General features: G+C 49.0%; 1 protein-coding gene across 4 annotated transcripts in view; it reads left to right on the plus strand.

The window, feature by feature from the left end:
• Positions 1-17,197, plus strand: part of LOC144111184 (uncharacterized) — a 214,711-nt gene that overhangs the window by 90,862 nt on the left and 106,652 nt on the right. The window lies entirely within an intron of this gene.

The raw sequence follows: 17,197 nt of genomic DNA on the forward strand, positions 1-17,197 counted from the left end.
CTAATTGTTGCCCGCGCCACGTATACGAATCTCCGACCGCGGACCCTGAAGCGCGAACAAGGGCGGAGAGGATATATATAGATAAAAGCAGAGGAGCGGAAAGTGAGAGCGCCGACAGTGCTGGCGCCGGTGGCAGCCGAAGTTCGCGAAGAAAGAGGTCAGCACTGAGCGGGAGCTTGACGCCGCAGATGTGGCTACTACTGCATTCGGTCGCTCTATAATGGTGGCCAGTATAGAACCAGGCTCGTCTTCGTGGTCTTCGTGCCGTCCCGCTGAACAACCGTGCATTGTTACAGAAAGTATACGGCTGCGCCGTCGGCTGAAGTTTCTCCGCTTCGGAGCATTTAGTCGTTTGCGGGCGCAGTGCCTGTCGTAGTGGTTTCCTAGTCGTGATTCCTAGTTGTGGTTCCTATTTGTAGCTGCCTTCGGTTCCGACATCACATCAGCTGACGTGAGGTACAGGTTCCATTAATACAGGTTCCATTAATGTTCTCGTTAATATGAGTACTAGCACGTTACTTAGAGTCGAACTATATTACGGGAATAATATACAGAAGTAGAATTTCAATTTCGATACATCTCTAATAAAATGAAGTATGAAACTAGAACTTTGTACATTTGAACGGTTCTGTTCTGCAGAATCGAATCATGCTTTTATTTATAGAACAAGGCAACAGAACTACAACTGCATATAGCAAACTGATTTGTTAGAGTGGTTTCTTTATGAAGTTTTGATAGTTCTATGGAGTCCATAATAGTAGGAAAATGAGGGGCTCGCTAGGACATATAAACGAAGCCAACAGTCATCGCAACCAACGAAAGCTCAGGACATTTTGTAATCTTTTTTATTTGTCGTGTTGATTGATGGGAAATAAGTATTGTAATTACTTTTCACCTGAAATTTAATTGATTATAAAGCTGCAGAAAAATCAACCACGTGCCGCCGGTGGGATACGAATGCACAACCTCCGTATGCCACGTATGCGTTGTTCTACCAACTCAGCTATGGTGGTGGCGGCCCAGTGTTCTGAATCCCATAAAATATATTTATTATTTGGAAATAAGGTTTCACTGCACAGATTTCGCGTGACGGACTGCACATATCCACGCCAGTGCCGAAAGATGAAAGGCGAGGAAACGGAACGGATAGAAAAAAAAAGCGAGCCATTTTGCGAAGAAGAAAAAAAAAACGACGCACAGCAAGCACCGTGGGCGCGCGCTTCGTGTCGCGTGTGTACGGCGCTTGGCCTGCTTCTTCAGCAGCTTGCATGCGTGTTGTGCGCTCGTTATCCTCTTTACTGCGAGCGCCTTCGCATCGTCGTCGTCTTCCGCGATATTAATCGCGCGCGTGCGCGTGGCTTCCCTAACGCGCGCTTGTGAGACTCCTGCAGGGTAGTACAGACAAACTAACCCGTCGTATAGCGCGTTATCGTCCCTCTGACGGTAGCCGGACACTAATTAAAGGCCCGATAGCATCTGCTTCCGCTAAGATGAGAAGATAGTTGCACGCGTCTTCGGCGTGTGTCGCCCAGCCTTCTTTCGTTTTGCTTACTCTCTGTCTTTCAAGGCGAGCTCGGTGTTTTTCCTGGACTTTATTCCGATCGCTTTAGGCTGTTTCCGATGCGTTTCTTTTTTTTTTGCATCTTGTCGACTGGCGGGCGGGTATAGAAGGAAGGGGGACCGTAATATTCGAATGGCATTGCTTCGAAAGCTCGATCTTATTTTCTACCTTGTGCTCTTTGGCGTTTCTACACGATTTTTTTTTATTAAAGGCATTGCCGGCGATATCGGCTGTCGAAAAACGCCGGCTAGTTTCTGTCGCTTTGCATGAACAGGAACGTTCGCGCGAACAAATTAATTGGTTCCTGAAACATCAAAGCGATGGGAGAGCAAACAACGTGTTTTGTGAACTCATACCGCAATGCGCTTTTCTACTCTCCCGAGTAGTTCTCGGGCAGAAAAAAATATATACATAATTGAAAACCACCAGCATGGCGACCGCGGACATGTGTACATTGCACAACGTACAAACGAATTAATAGAGGTAGTATTTTTTTATTCGAGATGTTTGCCATTAGGCATAATGAGAAAGGGAGAGAAAGAAGGAGTGTAGATAGGAGTGCAGCATAGATGTAGTAATGTTGAAGCAACTGCAGTTAGGCCGTGCACGGTAGCACACTGTACTCACAGACTAATTTATTTTTTGTGGTTGATATTAGCCTAAGTAAGACAAGTAGCGTTTTCAAACAACAGTTTTAGTGCCTGAGGCCCCATAAAGGATTTCCAGAGCTCCCTGCTCGAAAGCTGCTGATACTGAGGAAAGAAAGTGCCAGTTAAGAGTGATGTCTGCTGCAGGCAGCGGTCGAGTCTTCTAATCAGAACTGAGTACCTTTAGTTCTCAGTTTCCACTGCTTTGATGAATGATGTGATGCTTGAATAACGACGCAAGTTTCTCATTTTCATTTTGCTGGTTTCTATATGGTAGTCCTATATGTTATATTGCATATATGTTTCTATATGCTATAGTATGGTAGTATGGTATATGGTGGTCCCGACAAGGGCAAATGGGCATGGAAATCGTGTAGCTGTTGACGCTGAAACATTCATTTGAAACTATATTCGAAGCACCTTTCGCACATAATGTTAAGCGATTACTCCTTACCTCTCCCCATCCCTTTAGTTCCTTTAGTGCAGATTGAAATAATCACATTTGCACTTCACACACTGTTCTTGGTTTGATTGGTATAGTATATAGATGCTTTGACTTCGTAGTGCTCGGGGCAGCTCTTTTACATTTGTATTTTATAACGAGTTATTCCATTCTCAGCGGCTGTAGTCAATTCATCACTCGTGCCGTTAACTCATGCACGCCTTGCTCCGCTTATTATATTTCTCTTTTGCTCTCCTCTCTCTTCCTCTGTTCTGGGCGTGTGCGGTCGACCCTGTACGACGAGTCAGAGGGTCAAATCTCAGTCATGACCCGCCTGCGCCGGTAGCTTTTCTCGAGGGACCCAAGCCCGCCCTCCACACTCTCACGCACGCACGGTCACACGCACTCGCTGCGTTAGCCATTGTTGTTCGATAGGCATCGGGTCGCACCTGTTCTTTCATAGCCGCCCTGCATGCGAACCCGTGAAGGGCGCTTGCTTCTCGACAACCTTGCAACTTCCTTTCTCCGCCAAGTCTGGCCCGGGCGTTCAATCTTGATCGTTCTGTAAGCCGATCCCGGCCGGCTGCACGCTTTCTGGGGCTAAACGTTTTCTGCGTGTTCGCGGGCAATTTCGCAGTGCTCTTGCTGACCTGTTTCGCGTTTCCGATTCTTTGCGTGTATATGTATATGTACAGGTATCTGTGGCGCGCCTATACGATTTCGTGGTGTAGCGCCTTTTTTCTCCCGTTTTATTTATTGTCCGTTTTCTCTATTAGCATGACAAGCGAGCTCGATGGCGGTGAGGCAGGGCCTGGTCGGTTGTCACGAATTTCTTGATTTTTTTCTTTGTCCTGTTGGACCGTATACCGTACAGGCGGGGCCGGTAGCGCCGACTAAATCGCGGCTGTGGCGTGAAGAAACCGCGGTCGCCGTACGCGTGTTGCGTGCGCGCAGCGGCAAGGACACTGGCTGTTCGGTGACCTGTGTAGCGTTGTGCCGACGTCTGTGTTCCCGCTGCGGTTTAGTTGTAACCGTTCTCACCTGTGCGTCGACGGCGGAAAACCAGCGGGGCGTCTACAACTGGTTGTTCCAGTCGACGTTGACGTTGCTGCGCATTAGGTAACCGTTCTGCAACCCGCCTTTCGCGCGTCATTGCGAGAAACCTCCGTGAACTTTGGTGTAATTTCCCGTGTCATTTTCCGTGGCTCAACATTATTCGATAACGAAGACGATAGCATGAAAACCGACCAGTATCAGTGAACCCCGCATGGTTTAAACCTGTAAACGCCTCTTTCTGGCGCTCTTATCACGGCGAGTGTTACAGTGCTAGTCACGCTCGTACACTTTTCCCTTCCTTCCTATCCTCGCCCCATACGAGCTGATGATGATAGTGATGCCTGGCCGCGTATGCAGCTCTTTATCTTATTACGTCACGTCCGGTCTTCACTACTCCCCGTTTCCCATCATTTCTTTGTTCCAGCAAGTCAGGGACACATTCTTCCGGTTGGCCTCTCCACCCATCTCGGCATCAACGCTCTCTCTTTCTCTCTAATGTTCAGCAACGCGGGGGGCCTGAATGGTGCGTATATCAGATTGATCATTTACTATGTCTGCACGTACCGGTCTGTACCATCTACTACCAGAAAGCGGTCACGCGGGCGCGCTGCAAGGCGCCGTCCCCTGCATATAGCAAACATCCTGGCGATCAGTCGCTCCTCCACAAAGAGCCAGCAGCGGAAGCTCAAGTACAACACGTTCCAAACAAGAGAAGAAAACCGACAATGGACGCTCCAGACACGCGCATCGCGGCGGCGGAAGTACTGTTGGGAAGAGCCAGCGCCAGTGGCGGCGTCGGCCATTAGAGAGACGCCTGGCGCCGGAGGTACACGTTGTACGCGGACCCAGCCTACAATGGGTCGGCGGTGGTGCGACGCGGTGCGCGATAAGGTTACGTCTGGACGGCCATTGGGGCTCGGCTGAGCCTGGGCGTCCGGGACGCGATGGGGCTCCGATTACGGCGACAGGCGCCTGCCCATTGTCACCACACGCACGGTGGCCGGAAAGACGGAACACGACGCGTGTATCCGCTGTCGCCGCTGCTGTCGTTGAGCACGCGTATAGAAGAAGGCGGTTGGCTCCTGTGTACAGACTTCTGCACAGCGAGACATCGAAGTGCTTCTCGGCTTCGATTGCACGGAGAGTGACGGAACACTGGAAGAGGAGATGAGATGGATTTGCTTCTGGTACTGCCGTAAGGACAGAGTGAATCATTTTATTTTTGAGCTCAGATCAAGTGCTCAATACACCCTGCGGTAGCCGACCAAGGCGAGCTGGTCTTTCAGCTGCTCCGACGTCACAGCCAGTCACTCCAGGAGGGTCGTGTTCCCGGGAAACAGGAGATGAACCTGGCGACAGGACAGAGGAAGATACGGTGCCCTGTACTGGAATAGTGAGGTTCATATCGAAGTCGGAAAAGGAAGGGTCGGGAACGTGCAATAAGGGGAGCAGCTTGGACTTGCAATGGACGTTTGTTTGAAGTAACACTAAGAACTGTACGGGGGCAAGTAAAAGCTAAGCTAAGGTTTTGAGTTTTCTTTTGTTTCATAATTGTGTATTTGCAGGCCATCGTCTCGTCGTACGTTGGTGTGTAGTTTGTTCTTCTCGTTCATTCAGAAGTGCAGCGGTTTACAGTGCGATGAAGCGAGTAACCTTGTTGATATTTCCGTCGCCAGTGCCGATGGTTTATGCCTGCTTCATCTTTAAATGTTTGGTTCTTAGGGACAGAGAGCAGGGGCACTGGAAAACGCAGAGCTATAGGCGAAGGGACGAGCTTAGATCCTTCGGCGACTGAGTTGCTTTCGAAAGCGGTGAAGGTTTTGCGAGACACGGAGAAGATAGCGGGAGAGGAGGGTCTTTAGTCCTGCAATGAGCCGACGACCTTACCTGTCGGCGATGATGACAGTAGGACGTTATACAGCTCTTGCAGCTTTGATATTCCTCCAAGTGCTAATTTGTTACTGCAACCTCATCGGTCAAGCAGGCATTGGTGTGGCGTTGCGCGACCTCATACACGGCTTGACCTGCTCCGTTACACAAGGCAGTCCTCTTCTTCTCTGTCGTCCTTCAGAGTTGCATCCTCCTCATCCATTCTTATTACCTTGTCGCCCTGAAGTTGGCGCGGTGCGCAGCCAACTTCTAACGCGGCTGGTGTATCAGCGTGGCAGTGCGTGTGTAATGCGTTTAGAGATGCGATAACGCTGAAAGACAGGGAACTTCATCGGACTTGGGTCCGATTTGCTACAAACGCAGCGAAATATTAAAACCTCAAGATAAAAACTACAATTGCAGATAAAGCACATACACATCTATTCAAGGGCACCAAGTCGTGCTTTAGTATGGTTGTTTCATTGCTCATGTTCTCGGTACTTTAAATAGTGAAAATACCGCCTGACGCATGTACAGTCGCTATTATTTCATCGCACCAGCTGAGGAACTTCCCGCAGAGCTCGAATATTAAACTGTGCACCGTGACTGTTGGGAAACTCGGGAGGTAATAGATTGCCACGGCGCTTGCGCGGTATTCAGATGAACAGCCAAGGGCTGCTCGAAATACAGTGGAGAACGGATGTTGCAGTGCGCCACCAAGTAGCTGATTGCCCAGCCCATAGGTGACGCCACCACCAAAGACTAGACCGCACGTGGTGCGGTTTTTTCTTTCGGAGAGGCGTGTGCATCCACAAGAATGCGGATTGGATGTCGGACGCACGCAACGAGGCATTATCTCTCTCCGCTCTATCTTGCTTTTTCTTCTTTTTGCGGTTGCAAGGCTTCGCGTGAAACAAACTGCATTTAAAGCGCAGTGCAGCGACCAGGGACGCGACTACGATTTCCTCCTTCTTACATATATTTTTTTAGATCGTGGTTGTTATGTTGAGCTTAAGAGACTGATGGCTTTTTGTGACCCTGTACATTATCTACATGAACCAGCCTTGTTAAACCTGACGTCATGTACTAACCGTTCGTGTTCAGATTTTTGCAAACACGCTATCTTCATTAGCGAGAACACATACGCGTATTCGCTGTGCATACGAGCAAATATTGGAGGAATCTTATGTGATAATATCCATTGTAATCGTCACTGGGATCTATTTTGTACAGCCCAGGCGTGATACACAGAGAAATGCTAGTTAGAAGGAATAACAAAAAAAAACTCCTCTTGTCACACATAATTATGTAGTAATCAATAAATGAATGCTGAAACTTTGTTCTTTCGCATAGTGTCCACGACCGTCCGTCGCGTTTGTGTTGTAGGCCGTTTATCGGCTGCCTGTTGCGGTATACTTTTACCCTGCCTGCGCACTGTAATGTCGAGGTACAGTGACAAACAGACAGGAGTAAAAGGAGCTTTTTTTTTCCTTTTTACTCCCATATAGGCGTGAGAGTGCAGCTTCTGCATATGTTCGTCCACATTGCGGTGGGACTGTGCTGGGACTTACGTTAAAGAAGTCTAGAAAAAAAAAGGAAAATAGTACCCTGCTCCGATTTCCGATTGCACAACGGGCTTGAGGAGCAGGGACATTCATTGGGTTCCCTAATATCTTACCAATAAGTTCGCCTGCATCGCTAAAAGCACAACAGGCTTAAACCATTACTGAACAAAAATGAACATACGCAAGGGAGGACAGCTGTATTATTGTACCTGTGGGTGGAAGTATAAATGAAAAGGGAAGAGATGCTATGTGAGCAGCGAAACCGCACTTCAGGGAAGCGGGCACATTCTCCAAATCTGCCCTGACTATAGATGAGTGTGTGGTATGCGGGGAAAGGTAATTTCGTTGTCACGAGGGTAGGTTATGGGCGTGTGGAATGGGAGTTTGGACAGCGTGAGATTTAGAAATTATCCTGACAGAGCTGAGCTCATTTTCAGGCCTCCGTAAAATACGAGCGCTTGAAATTTGTCCAAATACGCGGCCCTCACCGTAATCAATGCAAAACTGACCCGAAAAACGCGGGTTCGATCCCGACCGCGGCGGTCAAATTTCGATGGAGACGAAATTCTAGAGGCCCATGTGCTGTGCAATGTCAGTGCACGTTAAAGAACCTCAGGTGGTCTAAATTTCCGGAGCCCTCCACTGCGGCGTCCCTCATAGCCTGAGTTGCTTTGGGACGTTAAACACCCATAAACCATAATCAATGCAAGAATGATTCGTTTTGCGGCAGCCAAACATCATCAATATTTTTTTTTCCGGTTCTGATGGCCGGTTTCTCTGCAATCAAATTGCATGTGCAGAGAGAGAGAGAGAGAGAGAGAAAGAGGAACGGAGAGGTAAGGAGGTTAACTATGCGAAGGCCATGCTAGTATGCTATCACACAAGGAAAGGGGAACGGTAGAGAGATAGAAAGGGGAGAATAACGAATTGAGCAGACATAAATGCATTTTCTTAAATAGCCTTAAAAGACAAAAATATTGAAATCCGGTATAGCAGTTCATTTCCGGTAAATTAACCATAACTTGATCACTCCCACATCAATTCTGACGGTAAGCGTCACTCGCCATGGTATGCAGTTTAGCAGCGTGAATGTCGTCGTCAGGTGCTCTTCGGTTGCTGTTCTCTTTTTCTGCTGGAGATCTTGTTCCGCACGCCACCACGCTTTTGTCACGGGGACGAATGAATTGGCAAAACAATAGCCAAGAGAAAAATACCCAAGATTGCAGGGGGCAGCTGGACAATGCCTTAGAAATGGCTGTCGTTTTGTGCATCGCGAGGGCAGCTCGAAGTTGGCGTGCGCGCATTGGGGGTCGCTTTGTCTCTGCCACCTGTATGGGCTGCACAGCCTGTTAATCAATCGATGGAGTCCCGTGACACCCGCGTCGCCCCGGAACGGGATGCAAACTTTTTTTCGGCGACGTGGCAGCGGAGCTGCGGGGATCGAATAATGGCGCGACGTGAACGCGAACAGTATGGCGCAACGCGTCAAACGTGTCGTGCTCTTGGCGTAATATATGCGCGCGATGGGCGCGCTTCGCATAAACGTGAAACATGGCCGCGCGAGAAAAAATGAACTTGAGGGGAACTTTATGGCCGAAGATGGGTGCCATGTTTAACTGGGGTGTCATCAGTTTAAAAGTGCTTTTAAGAATAATAAACCACATCAGAGAAGGAACGGCGACAACAAAGGAACATTCAGACGAGGACAAGTGCTGTTAAGAGTAGTAAACTGCTTTTAAGAATAATAAACTAAACGACAACAAAGGAACACTGAGATGATGGCGATGCTGCTGGTTCTAGTTGATGCGGGTAACAAGCAGAAAGGCTCGAGGTAGTAAAGATGAAAGTTAATAAGTAGCGCTTAGTGGCGCCTCTGAAGATGAACGTTAATAGTGGCGCTGTGTGTTTCTTAGTTGTCGTTGTTTCTTGTCTGATGTAGTTTATTATAAACAATGTGTTCGACAGTCCACCTTATTAGTGTTTTAAGGTTGCTTGCGGGGGAAGGAGGAATTAAGATACAGGGTCGTCCACTCTTAGGGTGCACACATGAGCGAGTGGCCGCGCTCTTCGCAGCACCACTGCGTCGGTCACGGCCGCGCATCAAAGTGAAATGGCAGACAACCCGAAGCACCACCTCCATGTCCTTCCGAGTCTGCGCCACTACGCTTCAATGCGCGATCTTGAAGAGCATGGCCTCAAGCTCGCGTGTTCACCTTAAGAGTGAACGCCTCTGGATATACCACGCACAGTTGATGGCTTGCGTTCAAGATTGTTTCAACCCACAATGTGATCCAACCCTCAGTGTCTCAACTCGCATACTTTTTGAACCCTGCTATGGCTGTAGGCATTGAAAACGTGTTATAAAAGCTGTGAACCTTAAGGATGTCATCACTAATGGTCTCTTCCTTGTAGAAATGTAAAAAAGAAAACCTGGGAATTTTTTTTTGAAAGAAAAGAACATTGCGGCACAACCAAATATTACTAATTTTGATCATTTCTGAACGCCTGAGAATGATAAAGTGGGTTAACATCCCGAGGTGGTCGCAATTATCCAGAGACCTCCACTATACGGCACCGGTTTCTTCTTTCTCTCACACCCTCCTCCTGTCCCTTACGGCGCAGTTCCGGTGTCCAACGGCATGTGTGATACAATTACGGCGCCATTTTCCTTTCCTCAACACCAACAGATACACAAGCATGCATATGACATCAAAAACATAATTTAAAGCTCTTCCATCACCTGCAAAAGGAACATGACGTCCAGAGAATTATACGTAGGAAAAGATGATTTCCTGTACTATGTTCGCAATTCATGTATACAATGTTCGCATCTCTGTTTCAAAAGTACAACTTCTTCGAATGCCGCTCCAGAGCAAGCCGTATCGATCGCTCATTAGGGCATTTTGCCATAGAAACTTACCACTGTGCTGTACGGTTGTCGTGTACATGTCCATCTATACCCGCTATTTCTGGCGTTCCTAGACATATGTTCCACGCTACGGAAACGGATTTCCCAGAACAGAATCAAGGCAGCGGCGAAACGTAGATCGCATGCTGCAGTAAATGGAGCGCTGGTGCATCCCTCTTGCTCGGTGCTGGATATGTCCTCGGTCCTTCCTCGCCCGTTGTTCACGAGGCTTTTGCGTGGAAGGACGGAGTAATCAACTGTGTGAAGTGCGCCTCCTTAATGTGTGCGCTAGACAGCGGTCGTGAAAATTGCGCGTACACCCTTCCAGTTTTTTTACATGAGCACACAAGCGTCGACCGCCGAGTCGATAAGCGCCGCAGCATGGATCACAGTGGCGAAATGTGGCAGAATACAAGCATGCACGCAATGAACAGTGCAAGTGTCCTCTGATAGGCTGTTCCGGGAACGTATCCAACGCCTTTTTCTTTTGAGCACTTTATCGTATTTTTTTAATGCCAAAAGCATTAGCATGTGTTAGCGCATGTGTGTACTCGCAGATGTTTAAGAAAATCGCAGCGGTGGCAAGAAAAATAGGGTAACGTCATCAAGCGGCCGTATAACGCACACAATCAGCCGAGCACCGTAATTCATATACTCTCCACTGGCCTACCTACATGTGGCGCTAGTTTCCCGACCACATTCGTTCCAAAATATTGTGCAACCGTTTGTCGTACAGTGTTCTTGTGGGGCCATATGATTTCTCGTAGTAAAGTATATAATAGCTTACATGCGCTATTCAGGTTGGAGGCTAGCTTGCGACACGGATTCTAAGCGACGATATATGCACCTTCAATCGTATGCCCTCCCAGACCTTTTTACCTCTTTCCTTAAGGCACGGTTGAGGTTTCCACCTAGATGCCAGACAGTTACTGCGCCATTTCCTTTCTTAAAGAAAAAAGATACCATCAAAACTTTGATGCCACCCTTCGTCGTACAGCGTTCCAGGCGGTGTCATACGCGCGTACAGTGTGAGTCATGTGAGTGGTGTGTGTGAGTGGGTGGATGTCGACCCACCCATGGACGGTAATGCTCTCGCATTCTCACACGTAAGCTGTCCTAATTGTTTTTGCCGAAAGTTCCTTTCTTTTTAACGAACGCTGCCACCAAGTTATAAGCCACCAGGTATCGCGGTAGAAACCGCATCTGATCGCATATTTGGCTGAATTCTGCACACTTTGCTACGCGAAGGAAGGCGGTACCACGTTGCCTTTTCGAATCTGTCTCAGCGGCTTGTAGAAAACGTAACAGAAGGCAATCGCGGACTGAAAAAGAAGCGGGGATGGCTCCGCTATCCTAAACAGCCTGTAGCAGAGGGCACGTTCACGCCACTGTTCACTGTGCGAACGTGCGTATTCTCGCACATTTCGCTGCTGCGCTCCGTGCTACGGCGTTATCGGCTCGGCGGTCGACATTTGTCCGTTCATGCTGAAAAGTTGGAAGGGTATAAGCGGAGGTTTATCTTCTTGATCTCGCTCGAATCGCTTGTATTGGTTCTCGCAGCGGGACTTCTTGTGCCGGACGTTTATCGCATCGTAATCGGCGTGGCCGGTGAAAGGCAGGAAAGAAAGCATGATTTATCGCCGCCTCAACGACTTCGCGTAAATTGTTCTAACTTTTCTTCTGCTCGGCGGGAACTTCTTGGGGCGGTTCTTTCTTTAACGCAGCCAGCAACAAAGGGCTGTTCGCTCCTTCCCTGTTTGTATAACTTAAAAAAAAATGCCAGTTAGCGTGGACAAGTTTGGAAAATAAATCGAGTGCTTTTGATCAGCAAGGAGACAGTGAGACCTGGTTATTTCGTGTACATATATCACTTTGCTTGCTTGGCTCTTCTCTCATCGATGGTAACGAGAAAAACAACTTACAAGGTGGTTACTACTGCGTAACTTCAGCGGCGGCTGTTTATGGTGACGGTTATGGTGTTGTTTGTTCAGTGTTATAAAATGAAGACACAGCGAACGTCCTCAAATCCTGTTGGCGGGCTGTTGTATATTCGTATGTAATTCTTCAGTACATGATAAAGAGGGAGATCGCCTTGATTATTGACACCGCATCCTGCTGGTCGTTATCGCTCGACCATGCACACCTTGTCATCACTTCCTTTGACCTCTTTTCTGTCGAGAGCGAAGTGCCTGTTTGCTCCGAGGTGTTGAGAAGACGGAGTAGGAGCCGAAGAGAAAGAAATCAGCGAAGTGAAGTTTAAATTTGCAGCTAAAGGACGTAGAGCTTGTGTATTGTTTCTCGCCTTGTATTTGTAAGAAAAGGTGGTTGAATAACTGGTTTTCCACTTTGTGTACGTGAGAGGCCAACCGCCGCAAAGCAAAGAGGGGCGCGACACGCAAGTGCTGCTTCGACCTGAAATTTTCTTCGTGGCGGGAATTATATCGCGGTTTGTGAACTGCATTTGTGACTGTCACGTCGCTGGCTGCGTTCGGACACATGTAAGAGAGTTTCTAGGTTGTGTTGGCCGTATGCGGGACAAATACGTGTGTACGCCTGTACATAAACCAGTCTGTACGGCGGTTTGGGCCATGTTGTAGACTGCATTGTGCATTGCGTACTGTCTGCATCACCCTTGTGTCGAGCGCTCGAGCGGTGCACTTTACTGAAAATAAAGTATTAACTCGTCGTAGCTGCTAGGTTCCAGAGACAGCACTTTCGCAGAAATAGCTTCAGAAAAACCCGCAAGCAAGATACGAACACTTTGCCCAGAAATAAAGGACTTCTGTCTAATTTCAGTTTTTTTTTTGCCCAGTATACACTGCTCAAGCGCTGTACACAAGGGTGACGCAGACTGTACTTGTGTGCATGCAAGTTTAAACGTAAGCCGAGCCAGGAAAAAGTAAGGTTCAGTTGTGTGTCGTCCTCATCCACTCGCCGTAGCCTTGAGCTGACCACGCATTCAGCTTCTGAGGGCGCGGGCATTCAGTCTCAAATTCTTCCTAAAAAAACACTAACTCACGCTGGCTCCGTTACTTGCCAGTCCAGCGATTCCCTTCGAGCCGCCACGCGATGTCCTTCCGTTAATCTAGATCGCGTCCAGAGGACACCACGCTCTTGCTACATAGTATATATGCGTCCTTGCCCCGAGGGTACCACTAGCCCCCCCCCCCCCCCCCCTTCTCTCTCTCCCCAGTGTCCGCGTCAAAGGCTCAGCGTCGTCAATGAGGTCAAGTGCGCTCTTATAAACCTCGCTCTTGTGAGCCCCGTGGAAAGGAGAGAGGGGTGGGGGGGGGGTGGTATCATGTGCTCCGTTTCTTTCTATATACCCCCCAGAAGGCTGCGCATAGCTGCACGCTTATAAGCCGCTGTGGGCCCCTCTTCGGCTTCTAGTGACCTGTTGACCCGAAGCCACTTCGACGTGGCAACCGTCCAGGAGCCCGCCCATCCGGCGCCGCAGGCAGCGAAATGAGCGTGTGTGTGGTGGCGCCTAAGCCAGCTGTAATCCGTCTCTTTTTAAAAGCGTGCAACATTGGCCGAGCTAGTAGGCGGAGCTGGCGTGGGATTAGTCATGTAGGGCCCACTCCACGAATCAGTCCTCCGTGGTAGAGCGAATCCTGATTGGCTAACGCGCTTGCTGAGCGATCGTGCTTTGTCGCTCTTAATTGCGGACTTTGTGTTCGCTCGGCTCCAGATAAGCGTTCAACCTGCGGATGTATGCCTATAGCTTCGAGAATGCTGCACCGTTTTTAGGCATAGCGAGTAAAGAGGGAGAAAAAAAATTGTGCCAGCAGTGCAAAGTTGCGTCACCGTGGGCGCCCGCCGCACCACCGGATTATTTTTCCCTCTTCCTTCTTTTTTTTTTTTTTACGAGCTCTCTTTTTATGAATATTTCCATTATTATCTGGCTTCCTCCTCCGGCGCAGTTCGGGTCACCAGAGTGGGGGATGCGGAGTACAAAAGCTTTGTTCCACGTCCTTGGTTTTTCTTTGCGCGGTTGCCCCTACCCTGTCCATACATGCGTTCTCGCGGTATGCGCGGCATTTGTACGAAGCGCAGCGCCGTCGGTGTGGCTCGCTGAGTGTAAACCGGAGGTGTGTTGTCCGCTGCCGCATCACACTGACTTAATGCCCATCTTCTCCCTTTCCCTCACCCATGAGCTCTCGCTTGCTTGCTTTACTGGTCCATTGTTGAAACGGACATTCGTTGAAACGTCCCTGATAGTGTAACGGCCCCTTAAAGGTGGTTGAAATTCAATTAGAGAAATAACTCTCAGAACGAAGTGACCACGGATGCTCTTTTCTTGTCTCTCTGAAACGCGAAGCCTTTGCAGGACAAACTGTGGCACTTCTCTGCTGTCTGGCGTAGACTCGACATACCGCATTTTTAATGTATCGCGCGAAAAACAAAGCGGTGGAAGACGGAAGAAAAAGTTGGCTTCGTTAGAATACAATCGGAGCTCCTGTTCTATTATAAGCACGTACATGTCCTTCGCGTATATGCACAGAAGGCTTCTCTTTTGTACTGGAATTCAGTAACATTCGAGATTTCCGCATGCCCTATACATGCGAACCATTCCTTTATAGGACAGCGGGGCACCTGTCCCACTTGTTTAAAACCTGTCTCTAAATTCCCACTTACTTCAAAGGCCGCTTACGGACAGCAGTGTACCTGCGTACCATATTTTTTGCGTCCTGAATGAACTATCAAACAAACCACGGAATATGTCTTCATGTTGCGCTAATAGGCCTGCTTGGGTCTACGAGTATTTACAAGCGGGCTGCACATCCACGCGACTCATTCTGGCGGGAAAAAAAAAAAACACACTGAAATTTTTTTGGGATCTTTTGAGCCTTTCCCATCAGCCAACTGCCTCATAGTACTGCTTGATATAATTTTAAGTTCTAATGCATGTTTTCTTATACGTCGGAAAGTCTGAGGTATACGGACACATGCAGAATTTCAGGTCTATATACGGAGTCATTGGTCCAAATGTGTACCTCTATTTTTAGCAGAATCAGTGGTTGAAACAGCTTGAAAATGATATCAATTTCTAGAGTACTTCTGAGTGCAATTACACCACTATACGTATGCATGTGAGACATGCATACGTACAGCTTGCGCCTTATAAACGGCGAAAGCTGCCAGAAAAGGGCCGTTTGTATTTATTTCTTACGTAACGAAGTTCTTGTTGCGTTGTTATGAGAACAACGTCAGCTTTGTCTTCCTGTCATCTCTGGCTTCTTCTTTCTGCCTTCTCTTTGTTTTCAGTTATGCGCCTCGAAGTCAGTGTTGTGTGCGTATGCGTTCAGCTCTGTTGACTGGTACTCAGGAGCCTAGCGGCGCGGGCGGGCGCTAAATGAGCCATGAAATTGCTTGCGCTAGAAACAACGTTACCGCGTTTCCGGACTGGCTGCGCGAGCAGCAATGTTCAGTTAGCGTCCGCGACGCGGCGCCACTGCTGCTGCAGCTGCGGCCGCCGTATAACCCCTTGGGTTTGTTTTGTCGGCTCGCGAAATGCAACGGCGAGGCGTCTCGCTTCGCTGACGACGACGTTGTTTTTTTTTTTATTCGCTTTCACGGCAGCAAAGAAGTAGCATAAATGGATTGGTTAATAGCCGTTCCTGTCCGCCCCCCCCCCCCCCCCCCCCCCACATCAAACTCCCCCTCATTGCCTCTTCTTTAGGTGCATCCATGCATGGCTTTGTTTCTTTTTATGATGTTGTTATGTCGGACTTTCCGTGTGTAAAGAGCGTACCAGCAATGTGCTTTAATAATGATCTAGTCTGTCTTTTTTTGTTGTTGACGAGCACTGATTGTAGTTTGCGTAATGTGGTTGGCGACTGTTGCGTAGCTGTGTAACGTTTGCACATTTAACGCTATCGCTGTGGCGCAGCGGGCGGTTCTTCCTGCGCGTACTCTGTTTTATGGAACGACGTGCTCGTGTGGTTCATGCATGATAGCAAACCTAACTGTTGTGGCACGAGGGGCACGGGCCTTTTTCCATATAAAGCTTAGACTTGCATATTATGCCTCAAGTTTGAATCTCTGGTTCCGAGCTGCAGTGGAATGTGTGACCCACCTTTGTGTTTACGCCAAAGCCGAGATAGGTATCTCATGTTCTGCGCGGCCGCTACTGGAAAGTGGATAATATGTGCTATTCCAGATGCAAGCCAGTGCACCGAATCAGCCCAGTCCCGCACCCGCCTTCGGTTGCGCTTGCAACGCTATAAAGCGTACGCGCGGATCTGGTCACTGGTGAATTTAGCTACGTGGGGCTATATGGAGCATAAGCAACCGTGCTGTATTCTGCCATTAGGGGTTGTGAGTAGGCGACCTAAATTGCGTGCACTGGAACACTGCTTTCAGTACAGCGTGTTATCTGTATTGTGTGTGTGCGTGTGTACACTAGCACACTCTTGAACATACACTGGAGCATTGACTTAGTGTTAGTGTTTTCAGCCGAGGTAGCAGTTTTTCCTCTGTACTTACTGCGTGTTCTAGAATCTTCGTTCTAAGCACGAACCAAACTAGCCCAATCAACACTTCTGACGCCGTGCTCTTGACGAGTGGGACTTTCCTTTCAGTTCACGGCCGTAACGCGGCTATTATTTAATCAATCGCCGAGCGTACTGGTCTGTAGCCGGCTAATGCATTTCCCGTGCATGTTTCGCCTCCCTCTATCGTCGCTACTAACTGCCCCGCCCTCTTGAGGTCCTTCGACCTCCGGCGCCGGAAGCCAGACGCGCCGCGGCTGCAACCTCCCCCTCCCCACATCCCGGTCGGCAGCAGCCGTAGCTGCACACATAGCCAAAGAGGAGGCGGGTCTGCTTCCGGGCGTTGTCCCGCTTCTGACCCCGTGGTCCGGACCCCACGGGGCGTTGGCAGGGCAACGACGGAGAGAGGCCCCGCGTATATTGAATTTCCCACCACTACCGTCGGCCAGCAGCAGCGGTAGCGTTGGCGTGAGTCCCCGTCTCGCCTCCCTTTCCCTCTTTTTTATCTCTGTGTACGTGGCACAATGGAGGAGGCTTGAGCCCAATCGATCGGCGAGGAGGAAGGCCTCTCCCTCACAACGCCTGTGCGGTCCCTCGCGGGCACCAGCAGGCATGGTGTCAAGCGTTGTGGTGCCCCATCGGATGACTCAACCGG

This window comes from Amblyomma americanum, chromosome 11, assembly GCF_052857255.1.
Source record: "Amblyomma americanum isolate KBUSLIRL-KWMA chromosome 11, ASM5285725v1, whole genome shotgun sequence".
NCBI classification, from domain to species: Eukaryota; Metazoa; Arthropoda; class Arachnida; order Ixodida; family Ixodidae; genus Amblyomma; species Amblyomma americanum.